The sequence below is a fragment of the Podarcis bocagei genome (assembly GCF_964188305.1).
Source record: "Podarcis bocagei genome assembly, chromosome: 2".
NCBI lineage: Eukaryota > Metazoa > Chordata > Lepidosauria > Squamata > Lacertidae > Podarcis > Podarcis bocagei.
This window is the reverse complement of record NC_138126.1, coordinates 45,639,843-45,655,264: the sequence shown is the minus strand read 5'-3', so window position 1 is coordinate 45,655,264 and position 15,422 is coordinate 45,639,843.

Sequence of the window (15,422 nt, the reverse complement as noted above, 5' to 3'; positions counted from 1 at the left end):
CCTCAAATAAATGCAGCTAATTTGCACTCCATTCCCAGACCACCCCAAACCAGTTGCTTCCTCTTTTTTCTCTCTCTCGCTCCCTTCTTTGCTCTCTATTTTTGCTCTGGTTTTGTTTGGTATACCTCCCCTTCCTCCTCCATCACCAGCACCCATGAAAGCTGTTCCTTTTGCTTCTGGGGCTAATGCGTTTGGTGCTGAGCTGCTCCTATTCCTGATCCCTGTTCCTTGCGAAGGTTGTGCGGTCGGGCACAGAATTGAATGCTAACACATTTTGTATGCATTTTCTCTGGCAGGGTGTACTTAAATGTCTTTGCCTCCTTCCGCACGCAGTCACAACAAGCTCAAGCTGCATTCAGCGCTGCTGCTTTGTAGGGAGAGCAGTGGCTCCTAGCAGCTGCTTAGCTGTTAGATTTGTTGAAATTTGTTTAAAAAGGGGGAACTATCCACCATTGGAATACCACACCCTACTCCCTGAGTGTGCAGTTTCCCAGAATTTTACCAAATAGAAGCAAGGGGATACAGTACTATCCGAGATGGTGTTGGAAATACTGGTCTGTCTGGTACACTAGGAGACACTTGGTGAATTACAGTCTCGAATTGCTGTAACTACATTGACATCTTTTGCTGCACCAAGATAAATACAGATAAGCTCAAACTTTCTTTAAAGTGCTCAAAGTTATTTCATATCTTTTTAAATAGAACAGAGTAAAAAATTTATGTGAAACTTCATTTAATTCATATGTGCAGCCTCAAGGCTGCAACCCCTTTTTATTTTTTTTTAAAAACACAATCTCTTTTGTTTGAGTTTCGAGCTTTGTTTGTTTTTGCATTGTTAACAAAAAATGAGTGTTTTCTATTTATTTTTTTCAAAAAAATGTATATCCCACTAACAACATTTCATAAAAATACATTAAAATCTAAACACAAGCATTATTATTATATATAATGCATAATATCCTGTTAAACTAAATATATGCAGCTAATAATTAAATCCATTCATCAGTAAGCATTAAATCTATTCAGTTCTTCTTTTCTTGTTAGATAATTTAATCATTGCTAAAAAGAGCAATTTCATATTCAAGAAAAGGGGAAAAAATATCAGCACAGAATAAAGACACCCGCAACAAGGTCAATATTAGGAATAGCATTTAAGCTTTATGTAATTGAATATATACATTTCAATCTGTCAAGAAGAAGGTTTTTTATTCCAATCAAAATGCTAATATTTTCAAGGGTACATTCTTATTAAATCATTTGTTCCAATAGGTTACAAGCCAATTCCATTGTCATAATAGATTCTAATCTCATTTGACCTCTCCCTTTCTTTGTGAAATCTTACTAGACATATCAGTTTAACCACACAGAGTGCGTTGATCAAGGGTTTTCCCCACATTCTACTTGCTGTCCTTACTGAATAGGTAACAACACACTGATGTTCCTTTTCTTTCTTTCACCAGATCTTCTCTGCGTGTGAGCAGAAAACCTTATTGCTGACAAATGCAATGTGTATGTAGATGAAGTTCCTAATGGATCTTGCCAGCTTCTTCTTGGAATCCTGAATCATCTCACATGTGCATGTCGTTAGGATTTCATCCTGAATTTCTCCAACATATATCTGCAACACACATGCTAGCCTCTATCTTTTGCTTACCTTTTAGAAGAAGCTTTTATTTCATAGAATATTGCTGAGCAGGAGAAAACAAGTTTGTTCCATCTTCCATGTGACAGTCCTTAAAATATTTGAAGATGGCTATCCTATCTCCTCTCAGTCTCCTCTTTTCCAGGCTAAACATACCCAGCTCCTTCAACTGTTCCTCATAAGGCTTGGCTTCCAGACCCTTGATCATTTTGGTCACTCTCCTTGTTCCATCTTGTCAACATCCTTCTTAAATTGTTGTGCCAATAACTGGACACAGTATTCCAGATGTGGTCTGACCAAGGCAGAATGTGGTGGGCCACGTATTGATATATGACTTCTCTGTTTTCAGGTTGGAACTAATAAAACATTGATGGGCTGTGATTGGCTAAGCCCCTTTCAGGTGAAATCAGTGTGTGAGCAAGGCTGTGCTGATTAGCCCTGTCCTCGGTACCACCACACATCATGGCGTGCCCTATCCTTAAGCCACATCTCCACAAGGAGGATGTTGGAATATATTACTGCCCCTCCACCAGCAGATCCCAGGGTGGGTTGCAGCAATTCAGAATTCAGAAACTGAAATCACAGGCATAGGGTGGGTCCTGAAAACATGTATCTCAAATGTCAAGCGCCAAGGCACAGAGATACATCTTCAGTCTTTGCCAAAAACTGTCTAGTGAAGGTGCACCTCTTTGGTGAGTAAGTTCCCTAGCCTATAGCTGTGTGCTCAAGGTAAAGGTAAAGGGACCCCTGACCATTAGGTCCAGTCGTGACTGACTCTGGGGTTGCGGCGCTCACCTCGCTTTATTGGCCAAGGGAGCCGGCGTAAAGCTTCCGAGTCATATGGCCAGCATGACTAAGTCTCTTCTGGCGAACCAGAGCAGCGTATGGAAATGCCGTTTACCTTCCCGCTGGAGCGGTACCTATTTATCTACCTGCACTTTGACGGGCTGTTGAACTGCTAGGTTGGCAGGAGCAGGGACCGAGCAATGGGAGCTCACCCTGTCGTGGGGATTCGAACTGCCGACCTTCTGATCGGCAAGTCCTAGGCTCTGTGGTTTAACCCACAGCGCCACCTGCGTCCCATGTGTGCTCAAAGGCACCCACATAATCTGGAATACTGCACAGTTGGTTCCAGATTGCATGGATGCCTTTGCACAGACAATTCTGTATGTGGAGGCAAGGCCAACTCAATACATTTTGCTGCCTGAGGCAAAGAACAAGATGGCCCTCCCTCAAGACACATACAGAAGCCAATTGGACTGGTGAAAGGACAATGCCTTCCAGTGCACTTGAAGGCAGCAGGTGTACAGTGCATGCCACATGACACTCACAGCTCTGGCCACTTCCCGCACCTCAGCATCTGCTACCTGAGGCAGCTGCCTCACTCTGCCTCTTTGTAGGGCCAGCCCTGTGTGATAGCTTCCTCCCTGCAAATGTTCACCTTGTGCATGTCCGTGGACATGAGTGAGGCAACCAAGTGTGTGCAACCTCAGGGGTGGATTATAACATAAGAAAAGGCTGCTGGATCAGGCCAAAGGCCCATGGAGTCCAGCACTCTGTTTTCACTGTGGCCAGCCACATGCCTATGGGAAGCTTGCAAGCAAGGTATCAGCACAACAGCACTTTTTATACTTCTGCTCCCAAGCACTTTGTATTCAGGGGAATAGTTGCCTCTAACAGTGGGGACAGAACATAGTCCTTGTAGCTAGTAGCCACGGAGAGCCTCCTTCTCCAGGAATTTGTCAATTCCCCAGTAGTTTCTGGGGGGCATTCTGCAGCTTGGGATGGTGCCTCCCACTGGCTCAGCAGGCAGGATCTAAATCAGGGTTTCCCAAACTTGGGTCTCCAGCTTTTTTGGGACTACAACTCCCATCATCCCTAGTTAGCAGGGCCAGTGGTCAGGGATGTTGGGAATTGTAGTCAAAAGAAAAGATGGTGATCCAAGTTTGGGAAACCCTGGTCAAAATCTTCTGACCACCTCACTCATGTAATATGCCTTGAGCTCTCTGAAGTGCTATATAAATGCTGAGATATATATCTATATCTTACGTATCCACATGTAGTCTGACTGGCTTTTCACAAGGTTACAAAATTCTAGTCCTCGGGTGGGGTTGGAGTGTGAGGGTGGCAATAGCACCTCTTTTGCGTCATGTGTGGTGACTAATTAGAAGTGTTTAGGGCAGGCAATTTGAGTGTTACCAATTAGTTCAATTGTGGACCAAGACCAAAGCTTTTATTTGCTTTGTCATAGCCATAGAAAGTCAAATAAACAAATCCTTGCCTCCTCCTACTGTCTCCCCTGTGCCTTCAGCACAGCTGTGCGACAAAATAATAATAATTTCATTGTCTACTTTCCAAAAAGCCCTCTACATTTAGAGCAGATCATTTAAAAAAGAAACAACTTAACACATGGTTTATTTTGTCTAATTATTCTGAAATCAGTCTGCAAATCCCAGAAGAAAGAATGTGTGTCTTATTTAAAGAAATAAGGAGACCAAATGAGGCGTGCAGAGTGGCTGGCGGGGGTTGTTTTTTTGATTGTGGGCTTGTTGTTTTGGGTCTGGGATTCTCGAAAAGATGTGTGGGAATTAGGCAATCGAGTCCAAGGGAGTGTGGCACGGATGTCCTGTTTCTTCTTAGAAAAAACTTCAGATTTGGCCAAAGAAAAGGGTAGCTAATGAAAGTCTAAATGAAGAGCTGAGGAGAATCCATACATGATTTAACTTCACTCTCTTTTTGTTTTCCCAGGCAGGGAGTGATGCCCATAATTTATTCCTTTTTATTTTTTAAGAATAATTTTTTATTAACGACCAATCACATCAAATCAAACCAAATTACATAAATTCCAAATTACACAGCCGAATTTTAAATTTTTGTTGGGGGTACCCATATTTCAAGTTCTGAAGGGGATCCAATCAACTTCTTGCTTCTTACTGCTGTTTTAATGTCCACAAATCTAACCTTATGATGTTCACAGTACTATCCAGTCCTTTCTTCTTGTTTTTCCATATCTCTTGTTGTTATTTTCATATATTTTTCCTTTCTCTTTGTGACCTCTGATAGTCTCCACAAGCTGGTTAGACAGTTTGTAATCCTGTGTGGATATTATTATTTTTTATCCAGTAGCCATATCCAGACATTTTCCATGTAACATTACTTCCATACATCAAAACAGTCTTAGCGTCATTAATCTTCACCAATCTGCCTCCTTTCTCAAAACCTCTGAGGAGATTCACCAGGAATGCAGTCTGAAAACAAGTCCGTTCCTTCTCTCGGCTATAAATCCTTTGGCAAGATGGCGACTCCGAATTAAATGCTGCGCCATTCCAAAAGCTCTTATTGCTTCTTGATCTCCATAAAGCATACTTTTGGTTAAAGTTTATCTCCACACAGACCTTAATCATTTATTCCTGTACCTGTAAACAAGCTCAAATGTCTCACGTGAATGAAAGAAGCATGTAATTGTCTCCTTCACTCATCTGTGAACTGCACATTCCAAGGTCTAGCCCATGGGTAGGCAAACTAAGGCCCAGGGGCCAGATCCAGCCCAATCGCCTTCTCAATCCAGCCTGCGGACGGTCCGGGAATCAGCATGTTTTTACATGAGTAGAATGTGTCCTTTTATTTAAAATGCATCTCTGGGTTATTTGCGGGGCCTGCCTGGTGTTTTTACTGAGTAGAATGCATGCTTTTATTTAAAATGCATCTCTGGGTTATTTGTGGGGCATAGGAATTCGTTCATTCCCCCCCCCCCAAAAAAATATAGTCTGGCCCTTCACAAGGTCTGAGGGACAGTGCTGAAAAACTTTGCTGACCCCTGGTCTAGCCTGTAGCTTTCCCCCCCAGTGGTGCAATCCTTTACTGCACATAGAGCTCTCCCTCACCTGCAAAGGTGTCAGGTGCAGCCCATTCACCAGAAGTGAATTGCAACAAATAAACCAATAAAGTAGTAGAATAAAATAATAATAATAATAATAATAATAATAATAATAATAATAATAATAATAATAATAGTAGTAGTAGTAGTAAAATAATAGTAGAATAGTAGAATAAGAATAATAAAAGACAGTTCTTACAGAACCTCCCCCACTCAAAGAGGCCATGAGAACTTGAAATCCTTTAAATTAAGACTGAAAAGCCTGGGCAAAAAGGAAAGTTTCCCCTCCTAGTGCCTAAAAATAGTTAAAGGTGGCACCAGGTGAGCTTCCCTGGGGAGAGCACTCCGCAAGTGGGGAGCCACCACCGAAAAGGCCCATTCTTGTGTTGCCACCCTCTAGACCTCTCGTGGAGGAAGATCTCAGATGACGACTGCAGGCTCTGGATTGATTCATGTGGGGAGCAGCTGTTCTTGAGGAATTGGGGTCTGAAGTCTTTATAGGTCAAAACCGGCACCCTTTCCTCCTCTTTGCGATTGTTTGGTGGCAGGCAAGAATTGCGCATCACGCATGGATGACAGTTGAAAGGAGCTATTTATTTTAGTGGAAAGGAAAGAGCTGAGTGTGCAGTTGTCGTGTGGATAACCCCATTCAACCCTGCACACACACACATCCCAGGAGCTCCATGGCCCCATCACTGTGGATATGGGGCTCTTAACTGGGGTTAGTAGTGAGGAGTCTGGACCAGCAGTCTGCTCTCCTTGGCTTCTTCCACAGAACAACCACAAGAGCAAAGCAGAACATGGTGGTTGAGGCAGCAGCAGGGGAGAGGGCTCTTGTTGACCATAAGTTAGCACTGCTTGTTGGAATCTATGGCACATACTGGAGTCTGCCGCCATCCAGCAGCATCCCAAAGGTATGCATGTGAGTCCCCTCCTTCTCTGTGCTGCAGTTCATTGGGAGTGGCAGAACAATGCGATCTGTGTCAGCCAAAGTCATTTTTCCACCTGAGGTGCCTCTATTTCACATAGGTAGCCGTATCTGAAGAAGTGTGCGTGCACACGAAAGCTTATACCAAGAACAAACTTAGCTGGTCTCTAAGGTGCTACTGGACAATTTCTAATTATATATATATATATATTTCGACTCTGTTTCACAGTTCATGGTGCCTATAGTACCCAAGGCTGGTCCTGTAGTTTTGGCATATAAAGCAGAAAAACCCTAAGCTCCATTCTTGGGCAATACAGCTGCATTAATAATAAGGAAACAAATTGCTGACACCCAAAATCAGTGTCCTGAGACAGCTTCCTCACTCTGCCTAATGATAGAACTGGCCCAAAGTAGCATGGACTGGGACTTCCGGTCGGTGCCAGCGCTTAATGGCGGTCCTAGCTCCGAGCTCCGGAGAAGGACTGCTTCGCAAGTTCGGGTCTTACCCGCTACGGCAAGCGGGGGACCCCTAAAATCCCAGGCGCAGAAGCCTGAGAACAAGGAGACTCGGTGGGCACCTTTGCGCCCCCCGGTACCGTGAAAGAGCCTTTTTAAAGGCTACGGATCGACATCGGGAGTGAGCGCGGTGCTGAGAGTCGCTACCCAGCCTGCGAAGTGAAGCCGCGTCGCCATAAGCGGAGAGCGCCGATTCCTTCCTGAAAAGAAATTCGGACTGATTCCCCGTGAGTAAGAACTGAAAAATAACTGGGACTCTTTTATTTTTAAAAATTGGGCTAAAAACGGGGGAGATTTAAACAAAGGAAGTCTGCCTCCCCCCGACTGCATGAAAGCGAAAGCAACGGAACTTTAAACCTGCATCCGCTTAAATCTGTCCTTTGATCAGCTAAACCGGACATTTAAACCTTTGATCTCCCCTCTAGCAAGCAGGGCAGAGGGGAGGCGAATCTGACCATTAACTGCATGACTTATTTGGAGGAAAAAAACATCTGCTGTCTCATCTGTTTGATTTTACGAAACGGTCTGCCTTCTTAGTACACTGAACTGACTTTTCCCTGTGAAGTGATACTTTGATACAAAGTTTTTACACTGCCTGACTATTGTATATCACAAGAAGAAACAGTATAAATTGGGCAACTGTGGCAATTTGATTTAGTAACATTGGCTTGGACTGTGTTAATTTCCCCTTTTTCTCACTTTTTGGACTGTCTCCTTCGTTTTGGTACTTGGAAATTTTGTTCTATGGCCATCTTGATTTGCTCCCTCTAGAGGATAAAGTAAAGTTCGGCACGGCTTAAGACAGTGGAATTTTCCAAGGGAGAACAAATCCCGTGGGAATTGACCTTGACATGAGTGGCCCACAAGAAGAGATAGTGACAAGAGCCAAGATCAAGCAACAACAGCAACAACAACAGCTGCAGCTGCAACAGGCAAAGAAAAGAGGTTCAATTTCAGGCGCAACAGCCGGATCAGCAGGAACAACAGGTCAAGACAAAGGAGCAGCCGTCTCTATGGAAGCTGTGACAGAGGCCTTGCTCAAGATAAACCAAACCCTGGAGTCTTTGACAAAACAGACTTCAGAGAACACACAAAAATTAACAGAAATATCAGCAAGATTGAATCAGAATACAGAATCTATAAATAGATTGGTAGAGGAGAACGCCACCACGCGCCAAATTGCCGAGGAGGCCAAAGCCACTGCCGGAGAGACACAGGAGAAGCTAGAACCCCTTGCCAAGAAGGTCTATGAGCATGATGCAACATTGGCCTTGTGGGACTTACAGAGGAAAGAGAGAAATTTAAAATTAAGACTGATTCCGGAGAACGAAAGAGACAGCCTTGTGGAATACTTGACACGGGAGTTTGTGAATTGTTGGGACCTTGAGGAAGACGAATTTAAAATTACGACTGCCTTCAGATTGGGTAAAAAGCAAGATAGAAAGACACCGAGAGATTGTTTGATTACACTCAGATCCAAGGAGGAAAGAGACAAAATATTAGGATTACACTTCGAAAAGGCCCTGCAAATTGGAAACTCAGCTGTACAGATCTTTAAAGACATCCCAAAATACATTCTGGACTTAAGAAACTTTTACAAGGACCTGGTTCTCTTGCTAAAGAAGAACACTATTCGCTTTAGGTGGGAGTTCCCACAAGGACTGTCATTTGACTACAAGGCAAAGAAAGTGAAAATAAAGACAATTCAAGACAAAGACAAATTTTTGGCAAGATATCAGGAGGATTTACAGAAGGGGACTGTGGACGTACTTGCAGAACAGAGGAGAGCATTGGACATCTTGAATCTCTTGCCTGGACAAAAATCATTACCATCAGAAGAAGAGCAACAACTTGGAGCTGTTGGAGGAGTCTTAAGAAAATAACAAGATGGCTCTGCAATTCCTTAGTTGGAATTGTAATGGGCTCAATGGGCCTTTGAAGAGAAGACAAGTATTTCATATATTGAATAAAGAACAATTGGACTTGATATGCTTACAAGAAACTCACATAACCAGAGCCCATAGGAGATTACTTTCAAATAAAAGGCTAGGACAAGAATTTATCTCATCAGATAAAGTTAAGAAGAGAGGAGTTGTAATATATGTGAAGGAGAAATGGGCTCCAAAAATGATATTCAAAGATGAACAAGGGAGATATCTGGCTGTGGAGATACAAGTACATGGAGAAAAATTCTTAGTTGTTGGAATTTATGCACCAAATGAAGGCAAATCTGACTTCTTTAAGAGACTTCATGAAACCTTGACGGACTATTTGGATTACAATATGATAATCATGGGAGACATGAATGGCGTGGTCTCCACTAATATGGACAAGGCACAAAGATTAACAGTCACTAAAGAAGGGAGACTCCCTAAGACTTTTTTCGAAATGACAGAAAATATGGACTTGATAGACATTTGGAGAACAAGGAACCCTCTGGAGAGAGAGGGAACCTTTTTCTCCCAAGCAATGATGACCTGGACCAGAATTGACCAAATTTGGGTTACTAGTGGACTGGCTCCAAAGATTAAGAAAGTGGAAATCTGCCCAAAAACTTGCTCCGACCATAACGCCGTGAAGATGGAGATGAAACCCACAATAACTGGTCAATTTAGATGGAGAATGAATGACACCCTCTTTCGAGATAAGGAGATTCTCACGAAGGCCCAAAAGACCCTAAAAGACTATTTTGAAATAAACTTGAGGACCGACGTCGAGAAAAGAGTGATCTGGGATGCAAGTAAAGCGGTTATGAGAGGACTTTTGATTCAACAAAACTCAATAAAGAGGAAAAAACAAAATGAGAAAAAAGAGAAGATCTTGGAAATGATAAAAGAAGGAGAGAGGAAATTAAGAACAAAACCAAAGTCTCAGGACATTTTAAGAGAGATCAAGTTATATCAAACCCAATATATGGAATTGATGAACCAAGAGATTGAATGGAAGATAAAGCAAATGAAGCAAAAAACTTTTGAATCAGCAAATAAATGTGGTAAACTTTTGGCTTGGCAATTGAAGAAAAGGCAGAAACTGAATACAGTTACAAGCCTAGAGGTGGATGGAAAGAACATATCTAAACCCAATGAAATTAGAAATTGCTTTTTAAGTTATTTCAAAAAACTCTATACTCAAGGCCCGCAAAATGAAGAAGATATAGACAAATTCCTTGGAAGATATGGATTACAAAACATCTCTCAGCAAAGTAAGATGGACTTGAACCAGAGAATCTCAGAACAAGAGATAGAGGCTGCCATTCAGAACATGCAACTGGGCAAATCTCCGGGACCAGATGGATTGACTTCTAGATACTACAAATCGCTGAAGGAATGGTTGATTCAACCATTAAGAGAAGTTTGCAATGAGATCCTTGAGGGAAAAAGGGCACCTGAATCGTGGAAAGAGGCTTACATTTCACTCATACCAAAGTCAGAGACTGAAAAGACCCAACTCAAGAACTACCGCCCAATATCATTGCTCAATGTGGATTACAAAATTTTTGCAGACATTTTGGCAAAAAGACTTAAAAGAGTTTTGATGGAGATGATTCATAAGGACCAAGCAGGCTTTCTTCCTAAAAGACACCTGGCGGATAATGTAAGGAATGTTATAGACATTCTGGAAAAGCTAGAGGTGAATATAAATACTAAAGCAGTATTGATATTTGTAGACGCGGAGAAAGCCTTTGACAATATTTCTTGGAGTTTTATGAAGAAGAATCTGCATAGGATGGGGGTAGGTTCGGGTTTTGAGAATGGTATGGCTGCAATATACTCTGAACAAAAGGCCAAACTGATTGTAAATAATGTGGTGACTGAGGAGCTTAAGATAGAAAAAGGAACACGACAGGGGTGCCCGATCTCCCCATTACTCTTTATTACAGTTCTGGAGGTCTTGCTGAATATGATAAGAAATGACCAGCAGGTTAAAGGTGTGCAGGTCGGAGCTAAACATTATAAATTAAGAGCGTTCGCAGATGACTTAGTATTGACTTTGCAAGAGCCAAACACTAGTACGAAAAAGGTATTAGAAATAATACAACAGTTTGGCCAGGTAGCTGGATTTAAGTTGAACAAGCTAAAAACCAAAGTTTTAGGGAAAAACCTAACAGATATGGAAAAGGAGAAATTTCAAGAGGAAACAGGTTTGACTGTGGTCAAAAAGGTCAAATACCTAGGGGTTTATCTAACATCCAAGAATCAGAATTTGTATAAGGATAACTATGAGAAATGTTGGTCAGAAATCAAAAAAGACTTAGAAATATGGTCAAATTTGAAACTGTCAATGTTAGGCCGAATTGCAGTAATTAAAATGAATGTATTGCCTAGAATGCTATTTTTGTTTCAGACCTTACAGATTATTGACAAGATGGAATGTTTTAAGAGGTGGCATAAAGATATTTCGAAATTTGTCTGGCAGGGCAAAAAGCCCCGAATTAAATTTAAAATACTGACAGATGCTAAAGAAAGAGGGGGTTTTGCCCTGCCGGACCTAAAATTGTACTATGAGGCAGCAGCTTTTTGCTGGCTCAAAGAATGGATGCTCCTCGAGAATACAGACATTTTGGATCTGGAAGGTTTCAACAATGCTTTTGGTTGGCATGCATATCTTTGGTATGATAAAGTTAACAGTGCCTTCAAAAATCACATTGTTAGAAAAGCATTGTTTAATGTTTGGATAAGATATAAAGATCTATTGGAAAATAAAACCCCTAGATGGGTGTCACCAGTGGAGGCTAATGCTGTGAAAAAACTCAATATGGAGGTCGGATGGCCGAAGTATTGGGAAATCTTAGAACAGGATGGAGATAAGTTTAAATTACAAAGCCAGGAAAAATTGAAACATAAAGTGGAAAATTGGTTTCAATACCGTCAAATAATGGAATTTTTTAAACAGGACAGGAAAGTCGGCTTCCAGGTGGAAAAATCAAAATTAGAAACCGAATTGCTAGAACCTACCACTAAGAATTTATCTAGAATGTATAACTTGTTGCTGAAGTGGAATACAGAGGAGGAAACAGTCAAATCAGCCATGATTAAGTGGGCACAGGATGTTGGTCATAACATTATGTCAGACGACTGGGAATGGTTATGGAACACCGGTATCAAATTTACGGCATGTAATGCCTTAAAGGAAAACATTATGAAAATGGTATACAGGTGGTACATGACCCCAGTCAAGCTGGCAAAAATTTATCATTTGCCCGATAACAAATGTTGGAAATGCAAAGAGACTGAAGGTACCTTCTACCACCTTTGGTGGACATGCCCGAAGATTAAGGCTTTCTGGGAAATGATTTATAATGAAATGAAAAAGGTACTTAAATGTACTTTTCCTAAAAAACCAGAGGCCTTTCTCTTGGGCATTGTCGGCCAATTGGTGCCAAAGAAGGACAGAGCTTTTTTCATGTACGCTACAACAGCAGCAAGAATACTCATCGCAAAGTACTGGAAGACACAAGATCTACCCACTCTGGAAGAATGGCAGATGAAAGTGATGGACTATATGACATTGGCAGAGATGACAGGCAGAATCCGTGATCAAGGAAAAGAGACAGCGGAAGAAGAATGGAGAAAATTCAAAAGATATCTTAAGGACTATTATAAACTTAATGAATGTTAGAGTGTTTTGGTTTTTAGGAACAAAGGGATACAGTGACATAAGGTTAGAATATAGAGATGATTAAGATGATTAAGGTTGGAAAGTAACAATTGGGAGTTGCTTTAAAATTATGGACATTGGGATGCAGAAAGGGGGGGTATGGGGAAGTCTTAGAAAAGAGGTTTATGAAAATATGTTATGAAATTATACGTGTATGTTTGTTTTCTTAAGTGTTTGTTTGTTATTTTAAAAAATTTCGTAAAACCAATAAAAATTTTATAAAAAAAAAAAAAACAAAGTAGCATGGACTACTCCTGGTTTTCTTTAATGTGTTCAGACATGTCAGACTGTGACTTGTAAGGCTTACCCCATATCTTGTGTGTGGGGTGGGGGGTGGGGCGGACCATAATGCAAGAATGATCCTTAGTTAATGTTCACCTTGACTTATTGACTAACAGGTGCTCATCTGATCTGCACAGAGTGGTGGAACTGCAGCACCGCTCATGCTTTTTCAGTGCAAGCACATGTTTTTGGGAAGCTGTTTCCAGCTAACAAGTGCCCACACTGGTAGGGAACATGAGAACAGGCAAGTCTGGGGGAAGGAGGCTCTCTATTTAGGCATTTGAGAGTGGGAAATACTCTGCAGAAGAGTGGGCAGCAAAAGGTCAGCTCCTCGAGAAGGAGTTGAGAATATTTATTTACACTGATTTCTATTCTGAGGGAGCAGGGGCGGAGGAGAGGAATGATAAACAACACACACACACAGAGAGAGAGAGAGAGAGAGAGAGAGAGAGAGAGAGAGAGAGAGAGAGTGAGAGAGTATATTTTCTTGAGGTTTTCAAAGGGCAGGAGGCTGGGTAGTAGAACTGCAGTGTATGATTTGGCTGATGCAAGAGTTCCCCCCTGTATGATTGCAGAAGTGACACCTAACCAGGTCAAGGTTGAAGAAGAGCCCAGGCTCTGGCTTGCAAGTGTAGAGCTCAGGACTGAAGGGTATTATGTCAGACAGAGCAGAAGTATATATGAAGCGAGTGTCAATATAGCTAAAATGCATGGCTGTGTCTCACCAAGAGACAGGCTTAGCAAATATGGTGGTACCTCAGTTTAAGAACAGTCCAGTTTAAGAACGATTTGGCTTACAAACTCCGCAAAACTGGGAATAGTGTCCTGGTTTGAGAACTTTACCTCGGTCTAAGAACAGAATCTGAACAGTTGAAGTGCACCAGTGGTGGGAGGCCTCTTTAGGGAAAGTGTGCCTCGGTTTAAGAACAGTTTTGGTTTAAGAACAGACTTCCAGAACAGATTAAGTTCATAAACCGAGGTACCACTGTATTGTGACATAGGGCTCACCCATACTTTCTTTTCTGCCACATTTCTAGGCACATACCTGGGCTTTCCAGGTCCATGTCTGAGTGGGCGTTTTTCTTTTTTTCTTTTGTCCTGGCACTTTCCCTGAGAAAACTCATGTTTTATTGTTGAAATGGAGCAACCAGCACCCAGGGGTTGTGCTCACTTCTACTTCCTGGGGTCCCCACTCAGTTGCCTCCATGTCACAACCCTGGTATACCTGCCAGATGCTAGAATTTATTAAACCAAAGCTGGAAACCTTTTCTGCAGTGCCCCAACCCTAGCCTGAGCTATTTGCCCAGAAGCAGTTGAGATGGCCTTCTGGTTCCTTGCAACATACCGACAATAGCTGAATATTATTTACACCAGAGGTGGGGAACCTCAAGCCTGGGGGACCAAGTTGACGCTCTAGGCCTCTCTGTCTGGTCCTTGAGATTGGATGCCCACCCTCTCACCATCCACCATGACCACCTGCATCCTCTTTCCCCAGAGTACACCTGTGGGAAAGGGCCATACTTCAGGGGTAGAGCACTTGCTTTGCTTGCAGAAGGTCACAGGTCCAATCCCCAGCATCTCCAGGTAGGACTGGGGGAGAGACTCGTTCCTGAAACCCTGGAGAGCTGCTGCCGGTCTATGTAGACCATGGGTAGGCAAACTAAGGCCAGGGGGACGCATCCGGCCCATTTGCCTTCTCAATCGGGCCCGTGGATGGTCCGGGAATCAGCGTGTTTTTACATGAGTAGAATGTGTCCTTTTATTTAAAATGCATCTCTGGGTTATTTGTGGGGCATAGGAATTCATTCGTTCTCCCCCCCAAAAAAAATATAGTCCGGCCCCCCACAAGGTCTGAGGGACAGTGGATCAGCCCCCTGCTGAAAAAGTTTGCTGGTGTAGACAATGTTGAGCAAGATAGATCCAAGGATCTGATTCAGTATAAAGCAACTAACCATTCATCAGCCTTGCTTCAAATCCTCCTTAAGTGTTTTTTGCCTGGATGGAGTTTGTGTAGTTTGCATCAGCACAACTGGATGCCTTCATCCACCCCAGCTGCAACAAAACATGACTCCCCCATATTGGTCTCTGCAGCCACAGGAGGCGCTGTAACCTTCCAACGGCTTGATCTCTCCAAAAGTGCACTCCTTCCGAGACAAACTGATGCCAACATACAAGTGCAAAATATATACTCGTTGCTCCACCCACTTTTGCCTCTGGCCTTGCCCACCACTGGCACATGGTCCCTGGAAGGTTGTCCAGTGTCAGGTGTGCATGCAGGAGCCAGGCCCTGTGACCAACAGGACTTTGCAGGACTGGGGCCTTCCTAAGTTTGTTCTGAAGAGGCAAGGCGCGGCCTCACAGGTGAGGCCAATTGGTAACTCACAGCACCTGGTGGCAAGAGCTGGGAAGGGATAAAAGGTCAGCATTTCCCTTCTGTTCTTTGCCACAGCAACATGCTTCCTGCCTTGCTGTGTTTGGCTTCTTGACTCCTGATCCTTGAACCTCGGCTTCTTGACTTC